This window comes from Balaenoptera acutorostrata, chromosome 19, assembly GCF_949987535.1.
Source record: "Balaenoptera acutorostrata chromosome 19, mBalAcu1.1, whole genome shotgun sequence".
NCBI lineage: Eukaryota > Metazoa > Chordata > Mammalia > Artiodactyla > Balaenopteridae > Balaenoptera > Balaenoptera acutorostrata.
The window spans coordinates 66,214,590-66,226,777 of record NC_080082.1 but is presented as its reverse complement, the minus strand read 5'-3'; positions in this window follow the sequence as shown (position 1 = coordinate 66,226,777).

Sequence of the window (12,188 nt, the reverse complement as noted above, 5' to 3'; positions counted from 1 at the left end):
AGGGGATCTAGTCCACAGATGTGGGTCTTGTGACCCAGACAGCATTCCTGTTTGACTTCAGGTGGAAATGTTCTTTATTGCTCACCATATTTGTTGCCACTGAGGCAAGACTGACTGCCGCCCCAACCCCCCAGGGCATAAGGAGAGAAATGGTGGAGTCAGTATAAGGTTGCCAAACCTATTTTCTGAAAGGACTGGGACATAGAAATCTTTAAATCTTGAGCTATTTTTTAAAGCTTTACTAAGGTATAATTTACATGTGCTAATACGAATATATTTAAAGTGTACAATTTGATAAGTTTTGACATAGGTGTGAACCTCTGAGACCATCATCATAGTCCTAATAGTGACCATATCTGTCATGGTATATTTACCTCATTCCTATTATAATCTCCTTGCCTTTCTCACCTCTCCAAGTAACCATTGATTTACTTTCCTTACAGTAGATACCTTGCATTTTCTTGAATTTATATTATTGGAATCATATGTTTACCATTTTTTTTTTGTTTTCCTTTATGTATCATAATTACTTTGAGATTCATCAGTGGTATATAGTGCTTTTGGTTTTTGTTTTGTTTTTGGCTGAGTAATATTTTTCGATATGCGACGGTTAGTTTATCCATTCTCTTTATGGGCATTTGGCTTGTTTCTAGATTTTGACTTCTGAGAATAAGGCTGGTATAAAAATTGTGTTGTTTATATGAATATATGAAGAATATGTATGTTTCTTTTATCTTTTGTCAGTAACTTAGAATGTAATGCATGAGTCACAACTGTTTTACTTCTGTTTTTTTTTTTTTTTTTGGCTGCGTTGGGTTTTTGTTGTGGCAAGTGGGCTCTTCGTTGCTGCCTGTGGGGTTAGTAGCCCTGCGGCATGTGGGATGTTAGTTCCCCGACCAGGGATCAATCCCCTGTCCCCTACGTTGGAAGGCAGTTTCTTAACCACTGGACCACCAGGGAAGTCCCACAACTGTTTTACTTTTGAAGAAACTAACATATTGTGATCTAAAATGATTGGATCTTTTGCATCTTACCAGCAATGTATGAGAATTCCATTTCTTCCATATTCTACTGAATACTTGGTTTATCAGTTGTGTTAACTTTAGCCTTTTAACTGAGTTTTTAGAGTTACATCACTTTTTGTTTTGAGTTTCTGTAAGGATTCATGATGGGCGTTTTTTCAGATGTTCATTTGCTATCTGTGTATCTTTGTTAAAATATTTGCTCAAATCTTTTTCTTTATTGACCTTTGGCTATTTTCCTTTAACAAATAGGACAGTGAAACAATAAAGATGTATGTTGGAATTTCACTCATTTTTTAATATTTTTAATATTATTTTTAAAAAGTGATTTTGCTTTATGGAGTAACTTTACTGGCAGAATTTTCTCACTTGAAAAACATCTGCAGTATTCACAATGCAATGGATACTTAGACATACCATTTTAAATTTAATATACATTTTAAACATATTCTCTATATTCTTAAGTTCAGTCACTGAAGAATACAATAAAGCCTTGCTTTATAGTGCTTACACATTTTTCTGGTTTGTATCACCGTGGAAGTTGGGTTGGAGCAGATGGGGACAAGATTTATTTTTCTCTGTCTATCTATCTGTCTGTCTGTCTATCTATCTATCTATCTATCTATCTATCTATCTATCTATCTATTGTTGCGTTGGGCCTTTGTTGCTGCTCACGGGCTTTCTCTAGTTATAAGAGTGGGGACTACTCTTCATTGTGGTGCGCGGGCTTCTCATTGTGGTGGTTTCTTTTTGTTGTGGAGCACAGGCTCTAGGCTCATGGGCTTCAGTAGTTGTGGCTCGCGGTCTCTAGAGCGCAGGCTCAGTGGTTGTGGTGCACGGGCTTTGTTGCTCCGTGGCATGTGGGATCTTCCCAGACCAGGGCTCGAACCTGTGTCCCCTGCATTGGCAGGTGGATTCTTAATCACTGCGCCACCAGGGAAGTCCCAGGGACAAGATTTCATCAGGATGGACTGGTCTTTCCTTTGAGTCCCAAAGCCTGGCTGGGGTGGGGGTGGGGGGATGAAGAGATCAGTGGTCAGACTCCACAAGTCCTCATCCAGGCTGCTGGGTTTAAATTCTGTATCCCTGACCAGTGCAAGGACCCACAGGCAAACACTCCTCCCGAGGCCTGTTTCCTCCTATGTAAGGTGGGGATTAGGAGCTGACCTGCCTCTGGTCCACTGAAAGATGTGAAGAGGGGAGCTGTCCATTCCTATGCAGCTCCCTTTGTGGGTGACATTCTGGTGCCAGCCACCTTTAGCTCCCCCTGATGTTCTCAGATCCATCTAGCTCCAGACCCCTCTATCCCCAGGGGCATGTCAGAAATAAATGGGGCGTCTCACAACCCACGATCTGGATCAGCCCCCACGGACTTACATGCATTGAGGAGGGGGCTGCTGGGTACTGAGGTCTCCGTGTGGATTCCCCAGTGGGAAATAATCTGGACAACTTGCTAAAGCTCCTTGAGCCTCAGTTTGCTGACTTGGACATAGAGGTGTTAACTTTAGCCCCTGGGAGGATCAATGAAAGTAACAAAACACTGAGCACTTAACACCTGAATTCCAGGGTTTGTATTTTGAGCTTGTATGTGACGTGTTTATTTAAAATTTTAATAGAAAATATTTTCATAAGTTTCCTTTTCACAATTCTCTTATTGTACTTAACTCTAACTTATTGGTATTTTTATTGTATTAGTAACATTCTCATTTTGTTCCATTTTATAGAGTGCCGTGTAAGTTAATATAAATGCCATGTAAATATACTGTGAAATTTTACTCAATCCATATGTGTATCATTGTTATAGCATATTTCTCCTGAATCCATTTACTCTGTGAGATTGACAACACACTCATCAATTGATGGATTATCACAGAAATAGTTTGATTCTTTTTCAAGTGTACGGAGAGATCTCTTACTTCTGTTTGCCCTAACTGATAAATTAATTCTCTTCAGATCCTCTTTAAACATATTTCATTTATTATGCTGAAATGCAAAATGACCAATTCTATTAGAGTATGTTATTTCACTTTTTAAAAAAATTATTTATTTGGTTGCCTTGGGGCTTTGTTGCTGCGCGTGGGCTTTTCTCTAGTTGTGGCGATCAGGGGCTACTCTTCGTCACAGTGCGCGCGGGCTTCTCATTGCAGTGGCCTCTCCTGTTGCAGAGCACAGGCTGTAGGCGCGCAGGCTTCAGTAGTTGTGGTGCACGGGCTTAGTTGCTCCGCGGTACGTGGGATCTTCCCGGACCAGGGCTCAAACCCGTATCCCCTCCATTGGCAGGGGGATTCTTAACCCCTGCGCCACCAGGGAAGTCCCCCAGAAAGTCTTTTCACGTAAGTTTTTTTGTTCATTAGTCTTTTTTCCTTCCCCTGAAACTCAATGCAAGTTTTGTTTATTTAAAAATAGTTTATTTAACATGATGTAAACAACAGATAACTACTTAGAAAATATTCTTATTTCAATGAATAGTCATTTGAATGTACTGGAAAGGTTGCAAGTAAGTTTTGTTTTGTTTTTTTCTTCCCTATTAAAAAGTGGGGCAGGGATTTACATTGTTACTTTTGTAATGTGGTCCCTGTCTCCATGTTAATGATGTTATAAGGAGAACATCACATACAAATGAAGTAAACAGTAAATTAGTTTTTGGGTTTTTTTAAATCAGTCATCAATTTTATACACATCAGTGTATACATGTCAATCCCAATCTCCCAATTCAGCACACCACCATCCCCACCCCCACCGCGGTTTTCCCCCCTTGGTGTCCATATGTCCGTTCTCTACATCTGTGTCTCAACTTCTGCCCTGCAAACCGGCTCATCTGTACCATTTTTCTAGGTTCCACATACATGCGTTAATATACGATATTTGTTTTTCTCTTTCTGACTTACTTTACTCTGTATGACAGTCTCTAGATCCATCCATGTCTCAACAAATAACTCAATTTCATTCCTTTTTATGGCTGAGTAATATTCCATTGTATATATGTACCACATCTTCTTTATCCATTCGTCTGTCGATGGGCATTTAGGTTGCTTCCATGACTTGGCTATTGTAAATAGTGCTGCAATGAACATTGGGGTGCATGGGTCTTTTTGAATTATGGTTTTCTCTGGGTATATGCCCAGTAGTGGGATTGCTGGATCATATGGTAATTCTATTTTTAGTTTTTTAAGGAACCTCCATATTGTTCTCCATAGTGGCTGTATCAATTTACATTCCCACCAACAGTGCAAGAGGGTTCCCTTTTCTCCACACCCTCTCCAGCATTTATCATTTGTAGATTTTCTGATGATGCCCATTCTAACTGGTGTGAGGTGATACCTCATTGTGGTTTTGATTTGCATTTCTCTAATAATTAGTGATGTTGAGGATCTTTTCATGTGCTTCTTGGCCATCTGTATGTCTTCTTTGGAGAAATGTCTATTTAGGTCTTCTGCCCATTTTTGGATTGGGGTGTTTGTTTCTTTAATATTGAGCTGAATGAGCTGTTTATATATTTTGGAGATTAATCCTTTGTCCGTTGATTCGTTTGCAAATATTTTCTCCCATTCTGAGGGTTGTCTTTTCGTCTTGTTTATGGTTTCCTTTGCTGTGCAAAAGCTTTGAAGTTTCATTAGGTCCCACTTGTTTATTTTTGTTTTTATTTCCATTACTCTAGGAGGTAGATCAAAAAAGATCTTGCTGTGATTTATGTCAAAGAGTGTTCTTCCTGTGTTTTCCTCTAAGAATTTTATACTGTCCGGTCTTACATTTAGGTCTCGAATCCATTTTGAGTTTATTTTTGTGTATGGTGTTAGGGAGTATTCTAATTGCATTCTTCTACCTGTAGCTGTCCAGTTTTCCCAGCACCACCTATTCAAGAGACTGTCTTTTCTCCATTGTACATCTTTGCCTCCTTTGTCATAGATTAGTTGACCATAGGTGTGTGGGTTTATCTCTGGGCTTTCTATCTTGTTCCATTGATCTATGTTTCTGTTTTTGTGCCAATACCATATTGTCTTGATTACTGTAGCTTTGTAGTATAGTCTGAAGTCAGGGAGTCTGATTCCTCCAGCTCCATTTTTTTCCCTCAACACTGCTTTGTCTATTCAGGGTCTTTTGTGTCTCCATACAAATTTTAAGATTATTTGTTCTAGTTCTGTAAAAAATGCCATTGGTAATTTGATAGGGATTGCATTGAATCTGTAGATTGCTTTGGGTAGTATAGTCATTTTCATAATATTGATTCTTCCAATCCAAGAACATGGTATATCTCTCCATCTGTTGGTGTCATCTTTAACTTCTTTCATCAGTGTCTTATAGTTTTCTGCATACAGGTCTTTTGTCTCCCTAGGTAGGTTTATTCCTAGGTATTTTATTCTTTTTGTTGCAATGGTAAATGGGAGTGTTTCCATAATTTCTCTTTCAGATTTTTCATCATTAGTGTATAGGAATGCAAGAGATTTCTGTGCATTAATTTTGTATCCTGCAACTTTACCAAATGCATTGATTAGCTCTAGCAGTTTTCTGGTGGCATTTTTAGGATTCTCTATGTATAGTATCATGTCATCCGCAAACAGTGACAGTTTTACTTTTTCTTTTCCAATTTGTATTCCTTATATTTCTTTTTCTTCTCTGATTGCTGTGGCTAGGACTTCCAAAACTATGTTGAATAATAGTGGTGAGAGTGGACATCCTTGTCTCCTTCCTGATCTTAGAGGAAATGCTTTCAGATTTTCACCATTGAGAATGATGTTTGCTGTGGGTTTGTTGTATATGGCCTTTATTATGTTGAGGTAGGTTCCCTCTATGCCTACTTTCTGGAGAGCTTTTTTTTTTTTATCATAAATGGGTGTTGAATTTTGTCAAAAGCTTTTCCTGCATCTGTTGAGATGATCATATGGTTTTTATTCTTCAATTTGTTAATATGGTGTATCACATTGATTGATTTGAGTATATTGAAGAATCCTTGCATCCCTGGGACAAATCCCACTTGATTGTGGTGTATGATCCTTTAATGTGTTGTTGGATTCTGTTTGCTAGTATTTTGTTGAGGATTTTTGCATCTATATTCATCAGTGATATTGGTCTGTAATTTTCTTTTTTTTGTAGTATCTTTGTCTGGTTTTGGTATCAGGGTGATGGTGGCCTCATAGAATGAGTTTGGGAGTGTTTCTTCCTCTGCAATTTTTTGGAAGAGTTTGAGAAGGATGGGTGTTAGCTCTTCTCTAAATGTTTGACAGAATTCACCTGTGAAGCCATCTGGTCCTGGACTTTTGTTTGTTGGAAGATTTTTAATCACAGTTTCAATTTCATTACTTGTGATTGGTCTGTTCATATTTTCTGTTTCTTCCTGGTTCAGTCTTGGAAGGTTATACGTTTCTAAGAATTTGTCCATTTCTTCCAGGTTGTCCATTTTATTGGCATAGAGTTGCTTGTAGTAGTCTCTTAGGATCCTTTGTATTTCTGTGGTGTCTGTTGTAACTTCTCCTTTTTCATTTCTAATTTTATTGATTTGAGTCCTCTCCCTCTTTTTCTTGATGAGTCTGGCTAATGGCTTATCAATTTTGTTTATCTTCTCTAAGAACCAGCTTTTAGTTTTATTGATCTTTGCTATTGTTTTCTTTATTTCTATTTCATTTATTTCTGCTCTGATCTTTATGATTTCTTTCCTTCTGCTAACTTTGGGTTTTGTTTGTTCTTCTTTCTCTAGTTTCTTTAGGTGTAAGGTTAGATTGTTTACTTGAGATTCTTCTTGTTTCTTTAGGTAGGCTTGTATAGCTATAAACTTCCCTCTTAGAACTGCTTTTGCTGCATCCCATAGGTTTTGGATCGTGGTGTTTTTGTTTTAATTTGTCTCTAGGTAGTTCTTGATTTCCTCTTTGATTTCTTCAGTGATCTCTTGGTTATTTAGCAACGTATTGTTTAGCCTCCATATGTTTGTGCTTTTCACGTTTTTTTCCCTGTAATTCATTTCTAATCTCATAGCGTTGTGGTCAGAAAAGATGCTTGATATGATTTCAATTTTCTTAAATTTACTGAGGCTTGATTTGTGACCCAAGATGTGATCTATCCTGGAGAATGTTCCATGCACACTTGAGAAGAAAGTGTAATCTGCTGTTTTTGGATGTAATGTCCTATAAATATCAATTAAATCTATCTGGTCTATTGTATCATTTAAAGCTTCTGTTTCCTTATTTATTTTCATTTTGTATGATCTGTCCATTGGTGTAAGTGAGGTGTTAAAGTCCCGCATTATTATTGTGTTACTGTCAATTTCCTCTTTTATAGCTGTTAGCAGTTTCCTTATGTATTGAAGTGCTCCTATGTTGGGTGCATATATATTTATAATTGTTATATCTTCTTCTTGGATTGATCCCTTGATCATTATGTAGTGTCCTTCCTTGTCTCTTGTAACATTCTTTATTTTAAAGTCTATTTTATCTGATATGAGTATAGCTACTCCAGCTTTCTTTTGATTTCCATTTGCATGGAATATCGTTTTCCATCCCTTCACTTTCAGTCTGTATGTGTCCCTAGGTCTGAAGTGGGTCTCTTGTAGACAGCATATATATGGGTCTTGTTTTTGTATCCATTCAGCAAGCCTGTGTCTTTTGGTCGGAACATTTAATCCATTCACGTTTAAGGTAATTATCAATATGTATGTTCCTATGACCATTTTCTTAATTGTTTTGTGTTTGTTTTTGTAGGTCCTTTTCTTCTCTTGTATTTCCCACTTGGAGAAGTTCCTTTAGCATTTGTTGTAGAGCTGGTTTGGTGGTGCTGAATTCTCTTAGCTTTTGCTTGTCTGTAAAGCTTTTGATTTCTCCATCAAATCTAAATGAGATCCTTGCCAGGTAGAGTAATCTTGGTTGTAGGTTCTTCCCTTTCATCACTTTAAGTGTATCATGCCACTCCCTTCTGTCTTGTAGAGTTTCTGCTTAGAAATCAGCTGTTAACCTTATGGGAGTTCCCTTGTATGTTATTTGTCATTTTTCCCTTGCTGCTTTCAATAATTTTTCTTTGTCTTTAATTTTTGCCAATTTGATTACTATGTGTCTCAGTGTGTTTCTCCTTGGGTTTATCCTGTATGGGACTCTCTGCGCTTCCTGGACTTGGGTTTGTATTTCCTTTCCCATGTTAGGGAAGTTTTTGACTATAATCTCTTCAAATATTTTCTCTGGTCCTTTCTATCTCTCTTCTCCTTCTGGGACCCCTATAATGCAAATGTTGTTGTGTTTAATGTTGTCCCAGAGGTCTCTTAGGCTGTCTTCATTTCTTTTCATTCTTTTTTCTTCAGTCTGTTCCACAGCAGTGAATTCCACCATTCTGTCTTCCAGGTCACTTATCCGTTCTTCTGCCTCAGTTATTCTGCTATTGATTCCTTCTAGTGTATTTTTCATTTCAGTTATTGTATTGTTCATCTTCGTTTGTTTGTTCTTTAATTCTTCTAGGTCTTTGTTAAACATTTCTTGCATCTTCTCGATCTTTGCCTCCATTCTTATTCTGAGGTCCTGGATCATCTTCACTATCATTATTCTGAATTTTTTTTCTGGAAGGTTGCCTATCTCCACTTCATTTAGTTGTTTTTCTGGGGTTTTATGTTGTTACTTCATCTGGTATATAGCCCTCTGCCTTTTCATCTTGTCTATCTTTCTGTGAATGTGGTTTTTGGTCCACAGGCTGCAAGATTGTAGTTTTTCTTGCTTCTGCTGTCTGCCCTCTGGTGGTTGAGGCTATCTAAGAGGCTTGATGGGAGGCTCTGGTGGTGGGTAGAGCTGACTGTTGCTGTGGTGGTGAGAGCTCAGTCGCAAGTAAGTTTTTAAGAAATCCTGTTCAGTGAAATGTGGCTGATAAAAGTATGTGATAAAGTAATAAATATATAATTCTATAAGTATTCTATAGTCAGAATGTTTTGGAAACATTTAAAATTATCAGTCCACTTTAATTCTGGCTGGTTATAGGTAGATTTTGAAATCAAAGTGAAATTTTCACAAATTAAATTAGATTATTGTATAGTAATTGGATAGTTTTCACAAAAATTGCCTCTTGCAAAATATTGCCCAATGTTTTTATGGTTTTATGGATACTGCAAATATAGACAATTTTTTTTTACATTATACATGTTATTTTTGTCATTTAAATTTTTAGTTGTTACTATATTTTGCCGCAGCAGTGAAATCCCAGAATCCTAACCACTAGGCCACCAGAGAACTCCCCACTTGAATTTTTATTTACAAAAATCAAAAGTATATTTTGTGGCCTTAAATAGGGGCTTAGCTTGTAATGACTTGCACACTTCAGTTTATTAAAAAAGAAAAATCTTTTTTTTACATTTTTAATTTTAATTTTTTAATTGAAGTATAGTTGCTGTACAGTATTATATAAGTTACAGGTGTACAATATAGCGATTCATAAGTTTTAAAGGTTATACTCCATTTATAGTTATAAAATATTGGCTATATTCCCCATGTTGTTCAATATATCCTCGTAGTTTATTTTATACCTAATAGTTTGTACCTCTTACTCCTCTACCCCTCTATTGCCCCTTCCCCTTTCTGTCTCCCTTCTGGTAACCATTAGTTCTCTATATTTGTGATCCTGTTTCTTTTTTGTTATATTCACTAGTTTGTTGTATTTTTTATATTCCACATATAAGTGATATCATACAGTATTTGTCTTTCTCTGTCTGACTTACTTCACTTTGTATGATAATCTCTAGGTCCATCCATGTTGCTGCAAATGTCAAATTTCCTTCTTTATGGCTAAGTAGTATCCCATCATACATTGCATTGGCCAAAAAGTTCATTCGGGTTTTTCTGTACGATGCTATGGAAAAACCCAAATGAACTTTTTGGCCAACACAATATATACCACATCTTTTAAAACCATTCATCTATTGATGGGCATTTAGGTTGCCTCCATATCTTGGCCATTGTAAATTATGCTGCTGTGAACATTGGGATGCATGTATCTTTTTGAATTAGTGTTTTTGGTATTTTTGGATATATACCCCGGAGTGCAATTGCTGGGTCATGTGGTAATTCTGTTTTTAGTTTTTTAAACCTCCATACTGTTTTCCACAATGGCTGCACGGATTTACATTGCCACCAACAGTGTATGAGGGTTCCCCTTTTTCCACACCCTCTCCAGCATTTATTATTTTAAGACTTTTTGTGTTTTTCTTTTGCCGTGCTGTGTGGCTTGTGGGATCTCAGTTTCCCGACGAGGGATTGAACCCGGGCCATGGCAGTGAAGCCCAGAATCCTAACCACTAGACCACCAGGGAACTCCCTATTTGTAGACTTTTTGATGATAGCCATTCTGACCTGTCAGCCTTTCTCTGTACACTTAACCCTCATTTGAAGCCCAGCCCCAGTGTCCCTTCCCTTCAGGTCAAGTTGCTCTATCAGAGAGCCGCTGTGCCCATGAACTAATCTGCCAGCCTAGCTGAAACACCCCAGGCACCACCAAGGCTCACAACAAAATCCTAGTGATTCTGTAGAGCAGTGAATAAACAGCAGGCTTCAATGTCATCTTGCCTCAGTTACAACTGTCTCCACACCCATCTCATGTGCACACATTCCTCAGCATCCTTGGCCACCTGACAAATTATCCTCTCTCCCACACCAGTGCTTATGATGCCCCCCACCTTCACTCAGGTACCCAAGCTCTCTATGCACTTGTGGCACCCATCCTCCTCTTTCTGATTTGCTATTGGCATTACCATCATATTCAGGATTCCTCCTACTAATATCAACAAAAGGTCCCCCTGGTCCACAAACCATCCACCACATTTTGTACATGTGTCCATCCGGAAGCCCTTCCCTTAGTTCCAGACCTGTGTGTCCAGCTGCCTGCTAAATAACTCCACTCTTTTGTTCTATGAAATATCTCATACCCTCAACTTGGCCAAAAAGGAAACTGCTGATATCCCCAATGAGAATTATTTCCACTATAGAACACCCAACACAGCTGATGGAGCTTCCATCCTTCCACCTCCCAACACGAAAAATCTTGGTGTCATACCTGACTCCTACCTTACTTTCTCTCAACATCACAATCCGAAAAACCAGGCTGTCCCGTTTTAGATATTTATTTTTGGCTGCGTTGGATCCTTGTTGCTGCACGTGGGCTTTCTGTAGTTGCGGTGGGCAGGGGCTACTCTTTGTTTTGGTGCTCAGGCTTCTCATTGCGGTGGCTTCTCTTGTTGCGGAGCACAGGCTCTAGGTGCGTGGTTTTCAGTAGTTGTGGCACTTGGGCTCAGTAGTTGTAGCTCGCGGGCTCTAGATCACAGGCTTAGTAGTTGTGGTGCATGGGCTTAGTTGCTCCATGGCATGTTGGATCTTCCCAGACCAGGGCTCGAACCCGTGTCCCCTGCATTGGCAGGTGGATTCTTAACCACCATGCCACCAGGGAAGTCTGGCTGTCCTGTTTTAAAAAACTGATTCAAAAATTCATTAACTTCTCCCACCTCCACAACCACGACAATGGCCCACACCGACAGCACTCACCCCAATGTCTTGGAGGTGAAACCAACTGGAACCCTGGATGTGGGATTTCCACCAGGCAGATTCCTGGGGGCAGTACCCATCCAGCACAGTTGCAGGGATAGGACCACTACTCCAGTGGGTCTGGAAGGCAGAGCATTGAGCCAAAAAGGATTATTTATGAGCCATAAGATCTCATGATGTTTGCCTTGCTAGGTTTTGGACTTGTTTAGGACCCCTCACTCCTTTATTTCCCATTTCCCCCATTTGTAATGGAAATGTCTATCCTATGCCTGTCCCACTATTACATTTTGGAAGCATGGAGCTTTTGGTTTCACAGCTGGAGAGCAGTTTTGCCTCAGGATTGATTGTACTTTGAGTCTCATTCATATCTGACTTAGATGATATGTAGATGAGTCTTTGAACTTTCTAATATCACACTAAAACTTACTATAAAGTTACACACTTTTTCTTTCATGTTTCCTTTCTGTGTTCATTGAAGAGTGTAAGCTGCATGAAAACAGAGGTTTTTGTCTGTCATGGTTCTCATGCACCTGAAACAGTGCCTGACACTGAGTATTTTGTTCAATGAAAATTTATTAGAACCGTGAATAAACATGGCACCCGAAATTCTTGTTCACTTTTACTGGTCTGATTACTCTTAACGTCCACTCCAATTCTTTCTCCAAGCCGGTAT